General features: G+C 36.0%; 1 long non-coding RNA gene across 1 annotated transcript in view; it reads left to right on the top strand.

Annotated features, from left to right (window-relative positions):
- The first annotated feature begins 2,138 nt into the window (after positions 1–2,138).
- The window catches only part of LOC116157735 (uncharacterized), a 200,789-nt gene continuing 196,927 nt past the window's right edge, over positions 2,139–6,000 (top strand). The window contains exon 1 of the long non-coding RNA XR_004141878.2: positions 2,139–2,207. This is a non-coding gene — a long non-coding RNA (uncharacterized LOC116157735). The remainder of the gene's footprint in view (positions 2,208–6,000) is intronic.

Here is a 6,000-nt window from a genome sequence, read left to right as displayed (position 1 = left end):
AATGGTGGAGGTATGAGCTGTGGTAGAGAAGGGCCTGCACCACCTAGTTCTTCCTCTAAGTAAAGTGTTGTTGACAAATGTGGGGAGTGAGGTTAGCAGACAGCCTGCAGGTGCCAGTGCCCCAGGGACTGACTCAGCTGCATAGCATTATTTCACTCAAGGTCATTCCCTTCCTGGAGCAGCTTACATCCAATGACAGATTGACGTGAATTTATACGGCTTTTCCCATTTTAGCTTGATGAAGGATAGTGCTAATGGACAACAGTTGTTCCCTGACCCTCTATCCCAGAGTGATGGAGGCTTTGTTAGCCCTGCATCATAGTTCAACTTACCCTCTGCCCAATCTTAATTCTCCTCCATTTCTCTAGTAGAAATAGTAAACTTCCCTGTTACAAAATGGGGCTTAAAAGATGTAAAGAGACTTGATTGAGGAGAGTCTTGGTTTGTATTAAGGAATTTGGGCTTCATCTGAGGGTAATTGGCATCTGTTGGAGGGTTTTAAGCAGAAGCATGACATGATTAAATTTGCATTTTAAAAAGTCACTTTATCTGCAAAAGGGAGTATGTAAGAAAGGGAACATTTTTAATGTCCTGGAGGTAGGGTCAATGGAACTATATGCAGGGAGACCAGCTATGATGCTGCTGCAGACATTTAAGCAATAGATAAATTGACTTGGACTAATATTGTGACAATGGCCACAGACTTGTAATTTGTTTATTTATTTTTTTGGTTGGAGGGATGCCAGTGAAGGAGAGTCAAGGAAGACTCCTGGTACTTGGCTTGAGCAACCAGGAAGAGATTTGATAAGATTCTTCTGTAAAGAAGATACAGTTGAATGTCTATACCTGTAACCAAGAAGACAATTTCTGGAAAGAAAGCCTTTATTACTAAGATGAATAACAGGGTTACAGTGTTTTGGCGTCAGAATTTTTGTTCTTCTGTGTTCCTGTTACTGACTTACCACTATTGAATTGTAACTTACATGACAAGATTTACAGTAAAAATAATCTTGCCCCAAAAGAAAGATCTGCTTCCCTTCCTAGAGCAGTTGAAAGATAGCAGAAATGACCATCATAAATGGCATCTGGGGCTCAGGTCATTTTCAGTCATTGCAGGGAGAAGTTTTTGTAGATGATCTTTTCCTTCCCATTTGCAGGGAAGGGAATAGGAGAGTCAGGAGATACCTTTTTCTGTAATCTTTCGTTTTCTCTCATCTCTTTCTTTCAAAAGAATTTAGAAAGACAAACAAATCAAAACCTGGTAGTTCAAGATCTAAGAGCCAAAAGCTTTGAAAAAGAATTCCCTGAAGGTTGTGAAGCTGTTGCAGTTTAGAGCATTATAGTCTGAGTGTTTTGGTCTTGAGACTCCAACAGACCTGGGCTTAGTAATGCTTCTGCTCTTCCAAACAAACTGGCCTTTGGGAAATACATAACCAGTTTTGCAAGGTGAAAAAAGAGTTCAGGAGATGAATAGTTTTGATTGGTAACACACAATGTGAATGTACTTAATGCCACTGTACACTTAAAAATAGTTAAAATGGTAAATTTATATTATTAAAATTTCACCATAATTAGAAATAATTTTAAAAAGATTTACATGTTTTCTTGATCCTACTCCAATTTTGTGTTGTCCATTTTTAAAAAAAATGTATAAAGTAAACAAGAATATATTCTGAGAGATTCAAATAACGCATAACTGTTAATCAAAACAGAAAATTCCTCCTTGACTTAAACTCAGCTTCTGCCTTCCCCAGGGTCTCAGGTGATGTGTATTAAGAGCAAAACAATTTGCAACAGATTAACCAGCTTTGGCGCCTCTTCTCTACGTCAATAGTCCTTGTGGCGCCTCTTGATGACGTCCTTAGTTTTTAATCCAAGCAGGCTGCGCGCGCAGCAGGAGGAGCTTGGAGAGAAGGGAGGCAGCCGCTGTGCCGGCGTCTGCATCAACCGGAGCTGCCGCGTGAAGAGGGTCCCAGCAAGAGTATGCAGAATGTGTAGGGTTTCCTTGTGCAGCAACTCCGATTTAGGAGACGGTTCACGCGCAGAAACCACCATTTTCCTTTTAAAAGCAGTTGCCACATTGTGGCTGAATCTGCACAGAGAGAGGCGGCCCGCCCGTTCAGCCCGCAGAACCCACCTGCGCCCTGGGGAGGATGCGTCGCTTGGAGTGTCGGCCAGCTGCTGCTAATATGACTTGACTACTCGAGGTACCTAATTTAAGTGAAATCATGTAGCGTCTGTATTTTTGTGACTGGTTTATTCCACTTAGCGTGTCTTCAGTCTGTACGTCATGTCTTCCAGGTTCATCCATGTTATAGCATGTCAGAACTTCCTTCCTTTTCAAGGCTTAATAATACTTCTTAGCCAGTGTGTGTGTGATCATATTTTATTTATGCAGTCTGTAAATCTTTTAAAAGTGATATTTCAATTGGCTATAATATGTAATAAAAATAGGGATACGGGATGACATTATCATGAAGTTTAAAGAAGACTGAAAATGAGAAAAGAATTTAAGAAGAATTTGTAAAGTTACTGTTATTTCATTGATGGTAGACTAGTCTTTTCTAGAGTAGAAAAAAGTCCTCCCCTTTTTTAGTCAGTAGTAATATGAATCAAGAAAGAACTAGAAAACTAAATTCTTGCTCCTATAGATCAGAGAATGAATACTCTTAAGTAAGACCAGACAGGTATGGCATAATTTCACTATTTCTGAGTCTCATGTCAAACATTTCGTCACGTTTAAATTTCTTAGTGCCCTTCTATTTAAACTCCTGAAGGAACCAATTAAATGGACTTTTAGGATATTTTACAAGAGAGTAATTAGGAAGACAGGGCTTTAAACTTTGCCTAATTTACCCTGTATCCGGAGGCATAACTAAAACTTTATTACATAAAAGAATGGAGGAAATTGAAAACAGAGGATTGCAGGATGTTAACAAAACATCATTCCTGTACACACAATATTTATATTGCCAAATGCCGGTAGAAATTCCTTTTGCATTTTATTTTTGCCTAATTACTTGTGTCAGGATTTCTGAAACAATTAGAAGTCAAGAAGGAAAGAAAACTTTCCCAGTGTTCTTTGCTTTGTTAAATACTTGTAGGCTAGGTATCTATGGTCCACAAGTTTCCAAAAGATATGCTCCAGGTATTCTTCAAAAATAATTAAAATCTTTTGTTTTCTTTTTGTTTTAATATGAAGCATGCATAATAACTTACTTCCACCAACCAGGATAATATATAATTTCAGACAAGAACTGTAACAGCTTTACTGAGGTTACTGCCAGAGTTCGGGAAGACCCATGTCTTTATTCTCTGTGGCATATGCCACCTCTCTTTTTCCTTTGCCCTATTTACCTTCTTTTTCTGTTACCTACCCTCTGTTTTCTCATTCAGCCTTGTAATTATATATTTTTAGGCTGTGATTTTCATTGGCAATAGTAGAGTAATCTTTCACTTATTTCAACTTATCATTGTATCATTAATAATTGTAGCTTTTTCCACTCTCAGAGAGGGGCTCTGAGAACAGACAGAAAAAAGTGCTTGCAAAAGGAGAATGGCAGCATGGCAAAATGTGAGGAAAACAGTAAAGATATTGTATAGAAAATTTTATGACCAAAAGTTTTCTGGTTAAAAATCTTTTTTTCATAATTATTCTTTGTTATGTCTTTATTTTGGCTTAGAAAGGAATGACTGATAAGTGAAAAATATGGACACATATACAAAAAATGTATAAAAAGTAGTGTTGCAATATGCATATCCATTATTATTTAAGGAAAATAACCCCAGTGGAACATGTTTCTCAAATTTCAATACTGAGCTGAAGAACAGAGATATTCAATAAATGTATGTTAAATGATTTGTAAGTTAGAGATGATCTCTTTATAATTATACTTAATAGCTCTATATGAACCAGTAAGATTAGCAATGTATAGAATGTGTTCTGAATCTTAAAAGTTCTCATCACAAGAAAAAGGAATTTGTCACTTACGTAATGACGGATGTTAACTAGACTTGTGATCATTTTGCAATATATACAAATACCAAATCATGCTGCACACCTGAAACTAATATGATGTTATCTGTCAATTGTACTTCAATTAGAAAAGTATGTTCTGAACTCTTCATGAACGAGTTTGAGGAGTTTTTCACATTTCCCTAAAGTACATCGGGATGTACACCACATTTTTTCACCAAATCTAGGGAATTGGCAGTTCTCCTTGGTTCCACCTTAGTCTCAGCATTGCAGCTGCCTCATGTCCATCAGTCACATTTCTTAAATCTATATTCCAAATTGCTCACAAGACAGCCTACTCCCCTCTCTCCTTACTCTTCCTTATTTTAGGTCCTAATTATCTCTTGGCTGAGTTACTATATCATCTTCTAAACTCAACTTTTTGCCTGTATTTTATCCTATTCTTAGCTTTCAAAGAGAAAATATGGCCATGCTATTGTACTGATAAAAGCCTTTCAAAGGCTCCCTGTTTTTCTGATTGCACAATCCTATTTATCAGAGTGATAAAAGATAACTTCCAAATGGAAAAATGAGGGGATACAGATTCAGTGTAAAATATTTCTAAATGGTTCACCATTCTCATCAGGTAATATTGCAAAGCAAACTAAATTCAGAACAAGATTAGCCACTAATAATGGTGGTTACAAGTCCATGTTTAAAATAACCTTATTATTTTTAATTTATTTTGCTTGACTTCATATCAGATCATTTTTATAATGAATATATTTGACATACAACATTGTGTAAATTTAAAGTGTACAGTGTGTTACTTCGATACATTTATATATTGTAATATGATTGCTGTTGTGGTGGTTATCTCATTACATAATTATACTACAACATTGTTGTCTACATTCATTATACTATGAATTAAGTCTCTATGACTTACTTACTACTCATTGCAAGTTTTTACCCTTTAACAACATCAGTGTTACATCCCCAATCCCCTAGTAACCACCAGTTTGCTCTCTATTTTTTATGAATTTGACTTTTTTAGATTGAACATCTAAGTGATGTCATATAGCACTTGTCTTTCTCTAAATTATCTCATTTAGCATAATATGCTCAAGGTCCATCCATGTTGTCACAGATGGCAGGATATCCTTCTTTCTCACACATGAATAATACTCCATTGTGTATATATACCACATCTTTTTGTATCCATTCATATATTAATGGCATTTAGGTTGTTTCCATCTCTTGGCTATTGTGAATAATATTTCAGTAAAAAATGAGAGTGCATATAGCTCTTCAAAATTCTGTTTTCATTTCCTCTGGGCATATACCCAGAAGTGTAATTGCTGGATCATATGGTAGGTGTATTTTTAAATTTTTGAGGAACCTCCATATTGTCTTCCACAGTGGTTTGAACAATTTACATTCCCACCAACAGTTATAAGGGTTCCCTTTTCACCACAGTCAGGCCAGTACCTGCTGTCTCTTCTTGATGCTAACCATTCCAACAGGTGTGAGGTGATACCTCATTGTGGTTTTGATTTGCATTCCCATAATGATTAGTGATGTTGAGCATCTTTTTATGTGCTTGTTGTCCATTTTGATATCCTCTTTAGAAAATATCTGTTTAGTTCTTTTGCTCACTTTTAATTGGATGTTTGTTATTAACTTGTATAAGTTCTTTATATAGTTTAGATATTAACCCTTTATCTGATTTATAGTTCGCATAAATTTTCTACCATTCTGTAGGTTGTCTTTTCATTTTGTTAATTGTTTCTTTCACTATGTGAAGCTTTTGAGTTTGATGTACTCCCATTTGTTGATTCTTGCTTTTGTTGTTGGTGGTTTTGGCATCATGTCCAAAAAATCATCGGCAAGATCAATGTAAAGGAGATTCTTCCCTATATTTTCTTCTAGGAGTTTTGTGGCATCAGTTTTATGTCTAAGTATTTGATCCATTTCAAGTCGACAAGTGTGAGTAGTGTGAGATAGGGATTTATTTATTTATTGTTCTGCATGCATTTCTCCAG

This window comes from Camelus dromedarius, chromosome 1 (genome assembly GCF_036321535.1).
Source record: "Camelus dromedarius isolate mCamDro1 chromosome 1, mCamDro1.pat, whole genome shotgun sequence".
Lineage (NCBI taxonomy): Eukaryota > Metazoa > Chordata > Mammalia > Artiodactyla > Camelidae > Camelus > Camelus dromedarius.
Note: the sequence above shows the minus strand (reverse complement) of the source record. Positions and strands in the feature narration are given on the sequence as shown.